The 19,172-nt window shown below is 38.0% G+C and overlaps 1 protein-coding gene across 3 annotated transcripts in view; it reads left to right on the top strand.

The window, feature by feature from the left end:
* Positions 1-3,456: 3,456 nt before the first annotated feature.
* The window catches only part of CTNNA2 (catenin alpha 2), a 1,062,093-nt gene continuing 1,046,377 nt past the window's right edge, over positions 3,457-19,172 (top strand). For 2 of the 3 annotated variants that reach the window (XM_040993624.1, XM_040993620.1), the window contains exon 1: positions 3,457-3,712. The gene's annotated coding sequence lies outside the window, so the exon portion shown is untranslated. The remainder of the gene's footprint in view (positions 3,713-19,172) is intronic. The other variant, XM_040993627.1, reaches the window with a different exon arrangement.

Genomic DNA, 19,172 nt, shown 5'->3' with positions numbered 1-19,172 from the left:
AAGCGTACACAGAAAAAAAACCTGGTAGATTTATAATAATAAACTGGATGTTTTTTAATGGAGAAATCGTGGATGAATTTGATATATAAAATGTATGGTGGCTAGGGCTAACCTATAGAGGTCCTTACAAATAAAATTACTTTCACAATTTTAATTGTAGCTGCCTTAGTCTGGAAGAACGCAAGTTGGTTTTCAGGTGATATATCCAGAAGGTAGAACCTTTGTATTAAAAATAAATGATTCATCAAGCTATGAAAATACTTAGAAGTTTGACATGCAGATTACTTGTGAAGCCAAGTCTGAAACAGCTAGATGCTATATGACTTCTACTATATGATATTCTAGAAAAAGCAAAGCCATGGAGACAGTAAAATGACCACTGGTTTCCAGGGGTTCAAAAGAAGACATGATCAATAACTGTATAGGTAAATTTTAAGACAATGAAACTATTGTGTCTGACACTATAATATTGGATATTTGTGATATAGTTTTTTCAGAGCACAGAGATTGCATAAAACTGAGGGTGAACACTAACATCAATTCTACTTTTTGGTGCTAATGATGTGCTAATGTATGTCCACAGTTGTGATAAAGATACTGCTGTGTTAGTGAGACCCTGGAGAAGTTACAGGTGTATAAGCACAGCAGAGGGGGTATATGGAATTATCTATCCTTTCCTCTTAATTTTACTGTGGGCTATTTTGAAAAATAAAGTCCATTCCAAAAACTAAATTACACAGGATGGAGTGATAACAAGATTTTTGGAATTGACAGACTGAATGAGATATGATATCCCCATCTATACACATTTGTTTAAAATTATTGTTACTGGTTTGGAGTTCTTTATTAAGATGTATCATAATGTTGTTAATTGCTTTAGTGACATACGTAACTTTCTCCATTAGAACACAATATTGTAGGTCTTTACTGCACTTGTTTTATTGTACTTTGATGTTGACATGCATCTTGATTATGAGTGGGGGGAAGGAAAATCACTTGCTTCCTGAGGGCTGGATGGTTTGTTATTACTGAAATGAAGAGCAACACTTACATCAAGAAAATCGAACCTGCCAGGTACATGAGCAGTTTCAAAGCAAGGGAAATAAAGACTTTTTAAAAAAAATCCCTTATCCATATTGTGGAATGGATAAGAATAAAGCGGTAGCTTTTAGTATCCACTGGCAACTTTTGTAAAAGATAGACTTTTACTAGCAAGAAATGCATGACTAAAGCAATACCTCATCTGCATTGTCCAGAGTAAGATGGAATGAGGGCTATCTTTCACACACAAAAATCTAAACTAGTTAGTAAATGACTTGGAAGGTCAAAACAAAAGGTCAGCCACTATTTGCCTGCTGGTGACTTACATTCATTGCTTGGCAACTTCTCTCTGATTTATAGGCAGCGATTTCATACATTTTCAAGGAGTGGGTGACCCCAAAAGGGTATGAAAAATTTCAGGGATGTTTTTATGCTATTTTAAATAATTAAATGTAATCAACTTTAAAAAATTAAATTTAAAATTACATAAAAGCTTACAAAAATGCATAAGTGCTGTGTAAATCTCGTTAATAGCCTATATTTTGGAAAATCACTACAAAGCAAAGATGAGAAATCTTGTTCTATAGATTTGCTGTCAGTTAAAGCATAATTAAAAATGTAAGGCTAGTTAATGAAATGAAAACTATACCTCAATCCTCTAACCATTAAAAAGATAAACTTACATGGTTATTCTTCTGCTTATAATTTTTAGTTTATCCCATCCAGTGTGACCAGAGAATGGAAAAATCACAGTAGTAACAACCAAAATATTTCAGTAGATACCAATGATTTTTCTATATTGTGTTAGGGTTACTTAATATTCTTGGGTTGTGTAAAACTGGAGTTGCCCTCTGCCTCCAGGAAAGTACTCTGTAGTTGTAGTTTGAGTACTTCTATGTTTTGTTTGAATTACCTTATGGCTAACTGGTCCTTTTGATCACATTACAGTCTTGTGATGCCTCTCTGAATCTTACCTATTCTTTCTTCAACATCTAACTGAAGGCCTACTTCCTTCGTATCTACTCCAAATCTACCGCAAACGATTTGATTTTCCACTCTGTTAAGATCTTTTGGTTTTTAACGCTGGGTATTTAGCTCCTGGAAGTTCGTTCCTGTAACTTCTTCAGCAGGTTTTTCCCGTTTCTGTATGCTACGCTGAAGATAAAACGCTTGGTGGGAGGAGCACGCGTTGTCACTCTCCGTGGTCCTGAAACGTTGACTGAAAAGTTTTTTAACTTTTTGCCTGGCTCCTGTGCATTTCCCCCACCCCCCAGGAATTTTTATAGTAGTGAAGTAGTGCTGAAAAGAGAAAAAGAAAATAAAAAATACATTGAGAGAAAGAGAAATGGATAGAGGCAGTCACTTCTTGGAAAGAATAAAAGATATTTGAGTTTGGTAACATTTTCAGTTTTAGGAACCAACTTGTGATCAAGTGGGTACAGAAAAATAACTGACATAAGCTATGATGGAGAGGGGCAAAAGAAAAAAGGTGCGCACAATGGGACATAAAGACATTTTAATGTCGACAAGAACAAATGTACTTTTACTAGTGGGCGGGAGAATCAGGCAGCTACCATGTGAAGGCATATCTAGCTGTCAATAATTTTCTATGTCTTTCTCGGTTTAAACCAAAGAAAAGCATAGAAAAAAAGTCGTCATTTGGTACTATCGAGGAACAAAGGTGACTAACTTGTGTGAAGTATTTGCTACAGCTGGGTACTTTTCTGTGCTAGCAGTTAACAGTTCCATTCCACCTCCCTCCGGCCCCAGCTGTGATGGCTGGTGGAGCTGTGTTAAGTTCTGAAGCGCAGGAGAATCTTCGCCAGGACAAACAAGGGGTCTTCAAACAGTGTTGGCTACTTCAAAACGCCTCAGCGCCGCCACAAAAGAGGGCTCTAGTAAGATTCTTTAGCTGAAAGCAAGGCTTGCTACAGACAACATTCAACAAAGGCTTGTTGAATGAGCTAATATTGCATTTGTTTTAACACTATTCTCTTGGGTTTTGTTTGAGCGCTACAACCCGCTAGTCTCCCTCCCCTGTCAGTACCTCAACCGGACTCAGGCCTGGCCCTCCTCCCTGAGGGGCTGACCTTTCTACCCTACTGGGCAACCCCTCCCTGCTGCCCATTCTCATCCCTCCCGGAGCCTGCTCGCGGGGTAACGCCGTCGTCATGGACACGGCACCTGCGCCCTGCGGCAGCCAGCCCGCGCCCCTCCCCCGGCGGCTCCGCCCCGCGCCCCGCCCCCGGAGGCTCCGCCCCCCAGCCCCGCCCTCCCGGGCGCTCTCCAGGCCGCGCGCGCCCGCGTCCCGCCCCCAGCACGCGCCGCCTTGCGGAGGAGCACGGGGCGCGCGAGGGCGCGGCGAGCGAGCGAGCGGCCGCGCCTGCGCACTGGCCGCCTCCCCTAGCGGCGATCCGGGCCGCTGCCGCTCGCGCTTGGGCAGGACGCGGGGCGGGCGGGGGGAGGGGGGAGCGGCTTCGCTTCCAGCTCCGAGTGAGGCGGAGACCCGGGCGGGCGGGCGGAGCAGGCGGCACCGCACCTCGGCCAGCGGCTGCAGCAGCTGCCCTCGTCCCCGCCGCCTCCTCTGCACAGCCCCTTCTGTGATTACCACTGCAGCTGCTGAGAACAAGCGAGAAAGGAGGAGGCGAGAAACTCCCTCCGACCCACAGAGGTGAGTCCCGGGCAGAGCATCCTCCATCCTTGCCTGCCTCCCTCCTCACAGGATCCCTCCCATCCCCTCTCCATCCTCCCCTCCCTCTCGGCTCTCCAACCCTCCCTCCCTCATCCTTCCCAACATCCCTCTCTCCTCACCCCTCCTTTCTCTCAGCCTTTCTTTCATCCCTTTCTTCCCCTCTCCCAGCCCCACTTCCTTCCCACCCTTTCTTTCTTCCCGGTCTTGCTTTCAACCTCTGGCCCTCAAGCCTAGCTCCGCATCCCTTTCCCCTTGTCTCTGTCTCTTTCACCCTCTTTCTCTCACTCCTTCCCCGGTGGGAGGGTGGGAACATCCCTTGCCTTGCTGTAACTGTCCGGGTTCAGGGGTTTCCACAAAATTGGGCACAAATGCTGAGAGACATACTCTTGCACAGGGGTTATTCACAGGGATTATTCGGATAGAGAATCAAGTTGGGTAGAGTGCTGACAACTGGAAGCAGAGGGGATCCAGGAGGAATGTATGGATTTGTGCTGTATTAGGGTGGGGGTGGGGAGGGCTGTCACTTAGACGTGTTGCCAACAGGCCCCCCTCCACCCCTCTCAAGCAGTTTTTTTTTTTCCTTCCGAGAATTGCATATTCCCAGTGTGTTTCTTACTAATTCGCAATTCAGCTTTTCGCTGCGTTGATTGTCTCCATGACAAACCACAAGGAAAGCAGAGGAGAGGAAGGCAACAAGAGAGAAAGAGGGGAGGGGAGAGGAAGGGTGGCGACGGGAGGGCTGGTATCCTGCCCTAGGCCTCTTTGGGTGGACAGTTTCAAACCACCCGCCTAGCATCTGGCTTGCAGTTGAACCCGTGTGTCCTTGGTCCTGTCACTACCTGCTCCAAAGGCGGAAACTCTCTGAACTTTAATGCTTTTGCACCACAGCATTGTTTATGGAATGTTTTGCTTGGCATGCAAAGCACTGAGGTAGCTCTGTTTGGGAAAATAGGGAGAAGAAGGGTGGACGGGATGAAGTTTGGTCCATTATGGGTTAACTTCTAAAGGGGGATAATGGCTAAACAGTTTTCAGAGGAACCAGGCTCTACTCCACAGGCTTGTAAATGTACCATTTCAATAGCTTCTGCTGCATGATAGCCATTAACAGTTAACCTGACCCCTGGTCTGATGCACCTTATGGGAATTCTGAAGATGTTGGAAAAGAAACACACTGTATAATTTTGTGTGTGGTTTACACCAATAGAAAAGTTGAATTAGCTGCCGGGCCATTGGTAACAATTTAAAAATTGAGTTGCTTGCGTGTATTTTCAGAAAATGCTGTTTTTTACTTCTTTTTTCTTTAGCTTCCTTTTTTAACCCGTTATGCAGATTGTTACTTAGCAATTGTCTCTTTTGCAAGCATTTCTACTGAAAACTTTACTATACATGGCCAGACAGCCATACTTGTTTAGCATATTTATCATCTCACAATGCTCCAACATTATGAGTCAGAAATGAATATTTGGGAGTCTATATTTAGTATTACTTATGTTATTTTAAAAATCACATTCCCCAGATCTCAGTATCTATAATTGCTGTGCTTTGTCTTTAAGAAGTATGTGTGGATGACCAAAATTGGATTCATTGAAAGTGTTAGTAAAAATGAAACTTGTACCATAGATTATTAATTTTAAACTTTCACTTAAACTGTTCTATGATAGTAGTGCAGTGTGAGTTTATGTATTTTGAAAGAATGTAAAATAGGAGTTGGACTGTACAAAATTCTGTTTCTATTCAATCGGGTGCTGATTTGTGGAAGAGCCAATACATTTAATCACCAGAATCAGTGTAGGGGAAGTGTATGATATGAGAAATGATAAACCTTCCTGCTTCACCCTCACCTCCTCATGGTAGGAATTCAGTTCCTTTCATGACTTGGCTAACTAACAGCCATGTGGCTGAAGCTTGATTGGTCAGTATTACTAACATCCTGATATAAGATTGTGATCAAACTGTGTATCTTTCAATGATTACCTTATTTCACAGTAACTTGTGGATAGAGGTGTTTTGGGTTGTTGCTATTCCTTTTCATGGAATGTCAGCAAGCTGGCAAAAGATATTTGTGGTGGTTACCTATGAGCATAATAAGTTACTTTTGTCCTGCTTTGTTTCCCCTGACTCTGTGGACGTGTCTAACACCCCTTCTTTCTGGGGGTTCAGTGGTGAGTGTTGGGAGGAGGCAGTGATCCCCTCTGTTTTTGTTGCAGTTTGCACATCATTGTGTGCCTGTATGCTCCACATTTTCTCTACTCTGAAACAAAAGTGACCTTTTATTTGTTTCCTTTGTAAGTAATTATACACTTAATGAAAACAAATTACAAAATTATTGGAGAGCTGACAAAAATACATTTTGTTTACAGCAAGAACTAGAGAGATTTGAGTAACATTAATAAGTTATGACTGAGAAAAAGAATGAGAATTTTTTAAAGATCAGCTTGTCACCCTGAATATTAATCTAGTTACAGATGAGAATTGACTTCCTCTGAAGAATTTCATTTTTAGGGGTTTCTGTCTTTAATTATCTGGATCTTTAAGGTTGTACCACACAAATAAAGATCTGATAGAACATTTTATGGATATGTGCCTTCTGGATACAGTGTCTTTGCTTCACTCCCTCAGAGCTCTTAACATCTGCCCAGTCCTATACTAAGCTGTATGAGGCACTGGAAGCAGAAAGAAGTAAAAGACACCCTCTGTGACCTCAGCATGCAGGCCGGTTGAAGAGAACAGGTATTTGCATGAGGTCGTATATCACAGCAGCATAAGGAGCTCCTGGAAGAGAGCTTCAGGTGCAAGTGCAGGCTCTCTACTGCCTAGGACTGGAGGGCCTGTGCGTAGTTTTAAATATTTTGTTTTAAATCTATGAAAGGGGAATTATGATAGATTAATTCATGGGTTTGCTTTAAAGGTTACATGTGCCTTTGCCAAGTACTTGATGTAAACAAAGTATATATTGTGTAAATGTTTTTGCAGTTAGCAGAAAGAGTATATGATGCTGATGCTGATTATATGGTTATATGCTTATGTCCTGAAGGATGGCAGAGCAGGTGTTCGACTTCTGAAGAGCTTAGATGTTGCTACACAGAGGAAGGTATTCAGTGCTAGCATTGGAGCTTCGGATAGAGATGCTTGGGAAGGTTTTTGTGCCGGATAAAGCTACAGCTAGAGCAAAAGTGAAGACAGAAACATGATATGCAGGGGATTTTTAACTGGAGTATTTGGCATACCAGTGAGCCTGTTAAAAAAAGTGTTTGATGAATACATTCAGAGGACTTATTCATCACCTGAGATAATTTGTTGTAGCTTAGGGCCCATCTGATGTCAGAGGATTCAGCTACCCAGACTTTTTCTTCAAAAAGCCCTATCCCAGGGCTCAGAACCAAGTCTGTGCCACCGTGATAACCCACAGTGTTCTTTTCATGTCTTTAAACTTTAAGATGCGAGAGAAATTTTTATCATACACACACACACACACACAAAATTTAATATTATGATCTCATTAAAACTCTTACTTCTTTTGCCTTCCCTCACAAATATCTCAGGATTGTATTTTGAGAAATAATGGTGGAGACTACCTGATTTTGACATTTATGAAGTCAGTGTTTCACTGAGATAATTATGTTTCTAAGGTCCTTGCTTTTTTTAAGACTTTATTGGTGACTTTTTTTTGACAACTAAAGACACATTAAACTTATGTTTTGTATTATTAATGATTTCAAGTGGGTTATGGTCCTGCAGTTTTTACTGGGAAACTAACATACAATAACAGCAGAAGGTCTGTTTGGGAACTTGTGTTGCTCTGGGTGGGGGGGATAAATGCTCACTGACTTCGTCTGTTCACACATATCCCTTTTTACTTGATGTTCGTAAATTATTTTGAAAAATATCTAACAGAAAAAGTGATAGGAAGCAAATGCTTTTATTGAGAATAAACTTCTAGAAAAATGTATCTGTAAGTATCAGTATGTGCAGGTTTCTTGTTTAATAGCTTTCAAATTGGAGAGCATAGTTCTATTGTTTTCTTCCAAGTAGTAAAAAGTTTTTCTTCTGTTTGTTTTTGATAATTCAGTTAATACACAAAATTGTTCTGTGGAATATTTTAAAGATGTTTTACTTATAAGCATGAATATATTTCTGAAAGATCATATCAATGTGTCTTTAAAAACTGACAGAACAGTAGCTCTATTATTTTTATTTTCCGTTTTGGGAACTTTCTCAATACCTTGACATTTCAGAGGTGGAACAGATCTAAAGTACCGTCTTCAAATGGATCACTTCTGGTCAGTTTTACATTAGACATTGGAGATACATGACAAATTTTACTCTAGAAACCTTTTTTTTCTTTGTCTTAATAAGTAACATTTTACTTCAGAGTTGAATTCTAAGCTCAAATCTGCTTTCATACCGCTTTGAAATTATTACTCATAATGTATTACAAAATCACAATGCTGTTTTGAGTTTAAAGGGCTTAATTTTGTAGGTCTTTGCTATTAAAGGGGACTTTATTTTTCCTTTTGACTTATGTGTGTATGATTCACACCATTCATTTTCAAGTGTGAATACAGTGTGCACTAACCAGAATGGAAGTTGTTATGTTCCTGCTAAGTTAAGGTGTTGGCTAAGCTGGAATATCCTCAAGCAACGTCCTCAGTAAACTCAATCCACTGTTTCTCTGTTAAATGAGTAGACAAGTCATAAGGCTTGGAATTAAATAAATAATTTCATTTAAATGATCCCAAGGCTGTAGAACCATAGTAGAAATAACAGTAGGCTTCTGAGATTTCATTTTGTGTAAATTGAGTTTCTGTTGTTTGTTGGGTTGTAAACTTTGTTACAGACTACTGTTTCAGAACTAAAGTCTTGGATTCTGAGCATAGATGGGTCAGTTGGTTCTCTACATTCTATTTAGAATGCATATTGATTTCAGAAATATCCAAAGGATCTGATACCCCCATGTAATTATGATTGTGTGTTTATTGAAAACAAATCTTCCAAGTTTATTTTAGCTTTACAAGGCCTGAAACAGTTAAATAGCATCAGTCTTATAGCAGGAGAGAGGGCTGTAACTTCATCACATCAGAAAGAACTCATTTCCCTTAGCTCTTTCTAGGAAAGAGCTGCAGTTCTTGAGAATTTCCCACTGCATTCTTTCTTCAGCATAATACCTGCTAGAGGAATTTCACCAAGAAATGTGTTATTCCCTAATGTGAAAAACTGGCACAAAGATGTATATACAGAACTCATTTCATTAGGAGAAATAAAGAGAGAAGATCATCTAAATTCATCTTCTTTTAATTTATGTCTTGTGTACAATTTTCACCATTATGCCATGAGTTTATTCTTCCGGTGTTTTTGAGGATACATACTCTGTGAAGAGCCTTGGGCCAGAGAATGTAATTTTATAAACACACTGAACCAGGACAACTGTGTTCTCCCTCCTTTTCAGCTCATTAACTACCTAGTTATATGATTATACAAGTCTTAATCCCTCTAAGCCTTATTTATTCTACCTGTAATTTAGTGACTTGGAATGGATGATGTATAGGTATATAGCTGTAAAATTCTATCATCCTACATGAAAATTTTTCTTTCCGTTATAGGTTGTGGTGATTTATTCTTTATTGTATCTCAATTTAAAAAAAAATTTTGGAACATAAACTGCTACAGGAGAAAAACTCTACGTTCAATGCTAGATGCTTTTCCTTTTCCCAATAAAGTTTCAGTTTTAGCTTCATAGTGTCTGGGAAGGAAGAGGAGGAAGGAACATTCCCCTCTTTTCTCTTTATCCTTCCCTCCCTTAAGCCCTTTTTGGTTGGGAGATGCAGTCAGTTACCCTCCACTCGGGAAACAGCCTGGGGTGTGGTGTTTGAATTACTCTGGTGTCTTTGGAAGGTTATAAGACACTTATAAACTTAGAATAAAATACTTATTTAATAAGATACATATGTATAATTTAATGTGTTTTTTTTTGTCTCAGAAATAGCAATGTTTTCTGTATTCCCTAAAGCTTATTCTAAAGAAGCGTGTGTCCACCTGTTTTCCTATCAACTCAGCTATAACTTCCATCAAATTTTGTTTCACATCACCTGTTTTTGTTGTTATATATGCACAGTAAGTCACAATGACTTTAAGGGATTTGTTGTCTGTTGACAAACATAGCATAAAGAATGTTTCATTAACTTCAACTTCCCTTGTGCCTGATATGCCTCCTACTCTTATAGATTAGCTTTCCTGCCCTTAGACACTAGAGTAGGATGAATAACAGAATCGATACTTATTTTCATTTTTCTTTTCTTCTCATTGAATGTAAGGCTTTTGGAGATTTTCCTATGATTTTGATATATCATTTTCTAGATAGCACATACTATTCAGAGTTAGGCACAGATTTCTTATGATGTAAAAAGAATGACATAAAGATAAAAATGTGTTTGACTTTATCAAAATTTTTAGAATACTTCTTTTCAAAATACATGATTTGCTAGAACTGTGTGTCTCTACCTGTTTCTCTGTATATCTGATAACAGGTTTTGTATAGACTATGCATACAACCATTGTAACTCAATAAGGAGATGGACTGTTCCAATTAAAGAATGAGCAGAGTATCTGAGGAGATATTGCACAGAAGATATAAGATAGCCAGTAAACACAACAAAAGGCATTTCACAGAAATAAGCACAATAAATTCTATTAGCTGTGTTTCTGCAATAATGATATTTTAAAGCCACAATGTGCTGTCACTCTTAATACTGGCATGTCTAAATAACAAAGGATGATAATATCAAGTTGGAGGATAATGTGAAATAACGGGATCACTCATACATTGGTGATGGTAATGTACTACTTTGAAAAATAGTTTTGCATTTCTCTTGGTGTTAAAAATATACTTGCCATACCACCTAAACATTTCACCTCCAGATAAAATGAAAACATGCACAAAGATTTTCACATGAAAATTAATAAAATCTTTACTCATAGTAGAAAACAGAAAGCAGTGCAAATATCCATAAATTCTCACTTTAAAGTCACTTGTTTAGATAGATGAGGCCCAATGCGGTGGCCTAGTGACTATATCTTTGCCTTGCAACCATTGGGATCCCACAACAGGTTCCAGTTCATGTCCTGGCTGCTCCGCTTCCCATCCAGCTCCCTGTTTGTGGCCCGGAAAAGCAGTAGACTTGGGACCCTATGCCTACATGGGAGACCAGAAAGAAGCTTCTTGCATTGAATGGGCTCAACTCTGGCTATTGTGGCCTCTTGGGGGGGTGGGGTGAACCAGTGGATGGAAGATCTTTCTCTTTGTGTCTCTTTCTTTCTGTGAATCTGCCTTTCCAATTAGGGGGGGAAAAAATCTTAAAATCACTTCTCAGGATAGAAAAGCCTAGAGAGAGAGAGAGAAAAAGGGCCATGAAGGGATGGTGGGAGAGAGACATAAGAGGGAGAGGCATGATATTTAAAACTAATATGTGTAACCTTACAGTAGAATAAGGAGGTGATGGAAAGATTCATAAAAGGGACAAGAAATTTGGCAGGTAGATGACTTCAAGTGGTAGGACTGGGCTTTGGTTCCTATTCACTTTCTTTTGACTGTGTCCTGGGTGTTGACCTCATCCCCAGCCAGCAGTATGATGGCTGCTTCAATTCAAAGCACTGCTTTGCCACAGCGGTGTCTTCCTGCAAACTGCTCTCGTCACTCATTTGCTAATACTCATTACACATTCTCCAGCCAGCCAGTCAACAGCAACAGGAATGTGGATGCCAGGAATGGTGGGCTTATCAGACTCTATCTAATAGATCTAAATATGGATTCCTCTTTCTCTGAAGTCCACAGTGTGGTGGCGATGGGGATAGATGGGCAGAATGGCAGGTGTATTAAGGATAAGAAAGGAGAAAATGAATGTTGTGCAAGTAAGTATCAGTCTTTGTCACATGGCCTGCTATGACGTTCTCATCCTTGTAGGAAGTAGATTAGAGCAGAAAGCTGGGATTGTAGTCACAGCTTGTTCCTGTGAGAGTATGTGCAAAAACAGGTGATAGGGTATTCTAGGACAAGGGGATGGAAGGATTTCAGATCTTGGCCTTCAGCATGAACTGGAGAGGGAGGAAGTCTTGAATTAAGGGAGCTGTTGAACGTGGGCAAACACAAGCTATGGCAAGTAAAACTGTGCACATTTGGGCCTCATGGAGCTGGGACAGGAGGCAAAACTCACTGTTGGCAGTAGTCTGAAATCCAGGCAGGAAAACTCAATTGTAGTTTGCCCATCTGTGAAATCAGGACCTCAGGCGGGAAGGTTTTTTTTGTTTTGCTTGTTAAGGCAGAAGCCAAAACAGTAATGATTCTGTTTTTTTAAGGGTGTTCTTAAATACTTTAGGTTTTGTGTCCAGTATACGGGCTGTACTCTTTTGTTGTTGTTATTATTTCTATAATTTCCCCTAGTAAAATCCTGGACCTATATTGGTTCCTTCATAAATTCCTGGTGGTCAAATTAATTTTTCCAGTTTGCAATGTAGCACTCATTTATCAAATGCTGTTTAACAACTGATAAAAACTACTGTTTGGGAAATCACGGCTCTGGATGTATGTGTGAGTAGGCTGCAGTACCCAATCTTATAGTTGAGTCTAGCAGTGGCAACAACGTAAAAATCAAAATAGTTTAATACCAGATAGACGTTCAATTGTGCAGTGCAGTTGATTATAACTTCATAGTGGCACAGGTAAAAATTCTAGGCAGATAGGAAACCTTGTTCTAACAATGGTGTGAGAATCTGGAGGAGAAGATGACCTTGTGCTTTTCAGCTCACTCCTGCCTTGGTTTGGGAAGTGGGACAGGGCTGAGTCAGCAGGGGTATGGGTTTCATAAGTACAACAGTGGGAGATGAAGACATCACATCCAAGGGAACTAAAGGTGGGATGCTACTAACTGCTCATAAGGCAGCTGAACAGTGACACAGAGAGGCAGTAAGAGCCTGGAAGGAGAAAAATATTTGGGCATTATCTAGGTAGAGATATTACATGAATTTAGTAAGAGGAGATACACTGTTTCAAAGGAGTATATTTTGTGTCTTACAGTACTCTATGCTCGTTTGTAGAGAATAACAAGGAGAAACTGGAAAATAAAAATCACTGCAGTCCAACTCTCCACTGAATAGCTTATTTCCCATGAGGGTATGTGAGCTTATCTTATAGTAAGGTACATTTAAGCATATTGGAGATGATAGGTGTATATGATTTTATATCCTTTTTTTAAATTAGATCCATCAACATCTCCTGCTGGGATAGTAAAAGTTCTTTTTCACATTAATTTGTGACATTATATCAATTGGAATTTAAGTTTCTAGTGTTTGGTTTTCTGCTGAGATTAAGTATTTCTGTTGATCAGCTTTCAAATACAGGCTGTATCACAAACAGAAGATGTTTTTTAGGGGTCATAGAGTGCTTCAAAGGAAAAAGTCACACACATATTTGTGTGTGTATATATATATGTAGTTGCGTGTATGAATACTGAATATTTGATTTTTTACTTAGACGGTAACATGTTCTGCATGTCATGTTCACTTTACATACAGTTGATAGTTATATCCTCCCTGCTGAATGAAAGATATTGATGATTATTTTTAAAAGTTGCCTATTCTTTTATTGTATAGTTGTACTGTGGTTGTTTATGCTGTTATCATAGATAATTTTTGTTGCTCTGTTGCTATTTTAAATAATGTTGTGATGTACATCTGTACACAGATTCATTGTCCAATGTTCTAAGTGTGTTTTTAAAATAGGTTGATAAAACTCAAATTGGTGGGTCATGAACTACCTTTTAGATTATTTTAATAGTTAATGTTAGTTCTTTCAAATCATTACATCAATTTATATCCCACCAGCAGATATAGAAGTACATAATTCTTTATTCATGTGCTAATACATTATGATTTTATGCTAATAAATGTTTGCCAGTGATAAGGAACTAGGATATTTGTTTATTAGATTAATTTATTTCCCTGATTTCTGGAGGCATTTATTTTTTTCTGTTTTTCTTGGTCTAATGATTTAGTGCCTTGGCTCTGCTGCAATGAATAAGTTTATATCTTTGCCATAACAGTGTTTCTTAGGTTTCTTATCTGTTTTTGCAAATTTAAATAAGATATAATTATCATATTGTATAAAAACAATGTTGCTGTTTTACTTAGTAGATAAGATAATATTGAGGGAGAAAAGTCAGTTTTCTAATTCATAATTTTTATTGGCATGTCTGTTCACAACTTTTGGCCAAATAATAAAGTTATATTTTTAAAAAGCAATTCAAGTGTATCATTACATTTATACATCAGTATAAAAATATATATTTATGATCATTTTGGAGTAAATACAATCTATATAAGTATTCGCAAAGTGTGTGTATGTATATATATATATATATATGGATTCTATATACTAATGTCAAATATTTATCACAGCTTTATGATAATACCCAGCATTTGAAACTTTTACATTTTGTGTATATGATTTTACTATTTGAATATTTCCTACCTTAAATGTTATATATTGTCTCTTTTATGTTCAAGTTATCATGCTACACATTATTTCCATATTGCTCTCCCAGCACTGTTGTTTAGTTACATTTTTCATTTTTCTGTGGATGTGTAAGTTGTGAAATGGTAGCCAGTTGAGCAGCACTAAACACTTTTTGAGGTCTACAGTTTTTACCTGTATTTTATACTTGGAAATTAAGACCTCCTTTTTGGATTTTTAACAGGCACTATATTTTTTTTCTATCCTGATTATTTTTTGTTATAAAAAGTAGTTATTTTGATTGCAAGCATTTCACTAATCATGCAGATTGAGAAAATGGCTTGAGTGCTTTGAATTGTAACTATTCATTTCTTACAGGATTTATGTATTTACATTATTATTGATTTCTTATCAATGTTCCCATCCACTTAAAATCCTTGATTCACAATAGGATAGCTTACATATATTTTACCATTAAAAGATCAGACATTTTTTCTTTGTGGAACATTGAGTATGGATATGATATTAGTAGTAAGAATTAACTAATGGTTCATGGAATTTCAAAATACTTTTATCAATGCTGAATCACAGCAGCAAGTTTTAAAAATGCTGTTAACTGTGTTATTCTGTATTTCTCTAAATGGTTATGACAGTAAGGAGTTATAAGAGTACCAATAACACAAATTTGAACACAGCCAACAATGCACAGCATATAGCAGTTTTCCATTCTAACTTGCTTGACTAATTTCAGATGGGCTTATTGAAAAAATAAAGTTTTCTTGATCCCTGGCTGCCTTTGGGAAGACAGTTTCGTTTTTCTGCTGCAGATATTCATTATTATATTTTGTTGCTATACTTAATTCTGGAGGTCTGACATGTTATTGTTGCTCATTTTATCTAATAACTGTAAAATAATTCTTAATGGAGAAAAGTTCATTTATGAAATACCCACTTACATATACATTTACATATTTAATATCCAGAAAATAATATATTTAATCAAGTAAAATGCTAACTTTGAATATATATAACTATGTAACAATGTCATGTAACAACATATTGTTAATACCTTGCCTCTTATCCTAGAAAATAGATATTTAGTAATTTAATTATATCCAGGGTATGTATATTGAAAATTGCAAAACACCATTAAGAAAAGTTCAGTGAGACTAAGTTAAAAGATATACACTGGTCTTCACAGATGAAAAAATTTAGTATTGTTAGTATATTAATCCATGAATTCAGTTCTATTATTATTAAAATACTTGCTGTCTTTTTTTTTAGTAATTGGCATGCTCATTTAAAAATTCCCATGTGAATCTAGAATAGCTTCATATAATTGTAAGAACAAAGACTCTTCTCAAACTTAAAACATAACTGCAAAACTGCAGTATTGAACACCGTGTGGTATTGGTATTAAATATAGACACACAAATGTATAGAACATACTTGAGCATTTGGAAGTAAATTCACATGTTAAAAGTCACTTGAACTTTTGAAAAGGGTGACAAGACAATTTAGTTGAGGGGAACAGTGGTCATCTTAACAAATGGGTCTGGGACAAGTAAATGTTCCCACAGAAAAGAATAAATTTGGACCACTATCTCACATCATATACAGAAATTAACTCAAAATGTATCACAGACCTGAATTTGAGAACAAACTATAAAACAAGAAAGCAACAATGTAAATCGGTGACCTTGGATTAGGCAGCAGTTTCTTAGCTATAACATTCAAAACACAACAAAATAAGAAAGAAATGACAGATTGTACTGCGTCAAAATATTTTGTGCGTCAGAGGATGCTGTTGAGAAGGCATAAAAGAAAACCCATAGAATGGGAGAAAATATTTATAAGTAATTATATATCAGAATCCATAATCCAGTAATTAGTAGAAAGTTCAAATAAAAGCAAACAAACACTGAAATAGAAGTTTCTCCAAAGGAGGTATAAAAATGACAAAAAAGCACATGAGAATATGTTTAGTATGATTAAACATTATGTGAAGGAAAATTAGAACCAACAGTGAAATCCCAGGGTATATCCACCACAGTGGTTCTCATCAAAAAGAGTGTCCAAGCTGAAAATACAGGGAAATCGGAGTACTCCTGTATTGCTGGTGGAGATGTAATCAGATGTAATCACCTTGGAAATCAGTTTGGTAATTCCTTAGAGATGTGCAATTACCTTAGGATATAATGGAACTCAGTGCATGCTCAAGAGAAATCAAAATGTGTGTCTGTACAAACCTGTACATTTAGATTCTTACTGGTATTCATTATAAACAAAACTGGGAAGAAGTAATATGTGTCACTTGAAGAATGTAACACAGGGCCCGGCGCGGTGGCGCAAGTGGTTAAGTCCTCACCTTGCACGCCCAGGATCCCATATGGGTGCCAGTTCTAATCCCGGCAGCCCTGCTTCCCTTCCAGCTCCCTGCCTGTGGCCCGGGAAGGCAGTCGAGGATGGCCCAAAGCTTTGGGACCCTGCACCCACGTGGGAGACCCGGAAGAGGCTCCTGGCTTCGGATCGGCATAGTATCGGCCCTTGCGGCTCACTTGGGGAGTGAATCATTGGACGGAAGATCTTCCTCTCTGTATCTCCTCTCTGTATATCCGCCTTTTCAATAAAAAATAATAAAAATAAATCTTTAAAAAAAAAAGAATGTAACACAAATTATACCCATGCCCTGTGATATATGCAAGCATAGAAAGAGAAACCAATATATATGAAAATATAGCTTAGAAAATAATAGGCTAAATGAGAGAAACAGAACATCTTATGTATGATTCCATTCATATGAAAAATTCAACATGAAAAAAAATCTATTTACAGAAAATGGACTAGTGATTGTCAGTTACTAGGACACAGGAGTGAAGGGTGAATGCTAATATGTTTTTGCAATGGTGAAATTTCTGGAAATTGTGGTGATGGTGACTCTGGTTGTGTACTAACTAAACCAACTACATTGACTTGAATGCTTTAAAATGGCGACTATTATGCCATTTGAGTTGCATCTCCAAATAATGTAGGATCAGGTGGGAATTATGGTGCAGTGGCTAAGCTGCTGCTGGAGATTCTTGCATGCTGTGTCGGAGTGTTGATTGGAGTCCTGGCTTCACTTAATTCAACTTCCAGCTCACAACAGGTGATGACTGTAGTGCTATGGCCTCCATCACCCTCGTGAGAGACCTGGATGGTCTTCAGCATGTTCCAGCTGTGTCTGTTGTCAGTATTTTAGACTGAATCTGTAGATGAAATGTTCTCCCCCAGCCTTTCCTGGGTCTCACAGCTGCTACTGAGCTGAGCTCTTGGCTTTGGCTTAGCCTAACTCTGACTTTTGTCGACATTTAAATAGTGAATCGGTGGTGGAAGGACCCGCTTCTCTTTTTGCTTCTTTCTCCATAACTCTGCTTTTCAGATAAACTAAATCTTTAACAAAGTAAAGGCACGTGGTAACATCAAATTCTTACATTTGTTCATTGCTGCAGCCTATGTGGTTTCTGAGTTCTGACAACCAACCAGGAGGAATTTTTAGAAATGTCAGTGCAGGTAATGAAGGCTTCTAGGACCACGTTTGTAGGAATACAGTTGTCATGTAGTTCGACCTCAGGAACTGTGGAACTCAGTTGGTGATGAGAAGAGATGGGAAAATACCAGATCAGCAGCCAGCACTGATCCCATGGCCAGGTTATAGTCTGCTTAGACGGCTTCCTGAGGTAAGAAGCAATGTCTAGTGTCTTTTTATCCTATTTTTTTATATTTCAGTCAGCAGAATTTTCCTTCTAGCAACATTCTTCATCTCACTGCACTAATCAATTATAAGCATGGGTAGCATTTTAAACATGAAGCTTGCTGAACTAAACTGTACCTCTTTGGCTTTAGTAGCTTGTGCAAAATACGCTTTTAGTACAAGAGAAAAAGACAGGATCTTTTGTTAGTAGTGTGACAAAAGCTCCTACAAAAAAAGAAATGTATTATTGCTATCAATGTATATCTCTTCATTGATAAACTTTTTTCTAGTTTCCTTACAGATGGTGTGTACAAACTGAGTTGTGACAGGTGCAAACAGGGAGGAGTGTGGGTAGTATATGGGTTAATGATTTTTCCTCAGCACCTGCCAAACAACAAGGTGTTTGCCATTTTCAGTATTTCCAAAGAGAAAAGGGGATTGGGATCAGATGTTCAGAGATCATGGAGGTAAAAGACTGAAGTGAGGCCACTGTGTTTCTGGAATAAGACATAGTTCTCAGGTTCATCTTTGCCATGCTAGTTGCAGCCAAGTGGTCAGCAGAGAAATCTGATAGTATTGAGATGAGGAGTGACTAGGAAAAAAAATTAGAAGTTGTCTCAAAACTAGTTTGGCAAGGTTGGATGCTGAAAAGGAGAGGAGGGGAAATGGAAGAAAGGGTGTGGCTTACTTTACTTTTTTTTGGTGTGTAGCAATTAGACCTAGGAAAACTCCAGGATAGGAAATTCCTTTCCTAGAGTGGTTGAGAAAAAGTGTTTTTTTTTTCTTAAGCATTTTACCCTTTTTTTCCTTTGAACTTTGTGTTCCATCTGTTTAACCTTTACTCTGTCTTACCCTGTTGTCAAGCTCAAATTAGATAAAATTTGGGGAAAGGGAGGAAAGATAATGTCAGTTTTGCCTCACTTTGTATAATATATAGATTTCTAAAATCTGGTTTTGTGTTTATAACCATTCTTTTATAAATCAAATTTATAAATGAAGTTGTACAATAGAAAATTTCTTCTATAAATTAAATGCTACCGTTAGATTTTATTTGTTAGCAAATGGAATTTTAATGTACTTAACTGAGTCACATAATTCCTCATCTCATTTATTTCTTTTAAAGATTTATTTATTTTTATTGGAAAGTCAGATTTACAGAGATAAGGAAAGACAGAAAGATCTTCCATCTGCTGGTTCATTCCCCA

Source organism: Ochotona curzoniae, unplaced genomic scaffold (assembly GCF_017591425.1).
Source record: "Ochotona curzoniae isolate NIBS_2020 unplaced genomic scaffold, NIBS_Ocur_1.0 contig_883, whole genome shotgun sequence".
In the NCBI taxonomy this organism is placed as follows: domain Eukaryota; kingdom Metazoa; phylum Chordata; class Mammalia; order Lagomorpha; family Ochotonidae; genus Ochotona; species Ochotona curzoniae.
The sequence above is the reverse complement of the archived record's forward strand: the minus strand, read 5'-3'. Positions and strand labels throughout refer to the sequence as shown.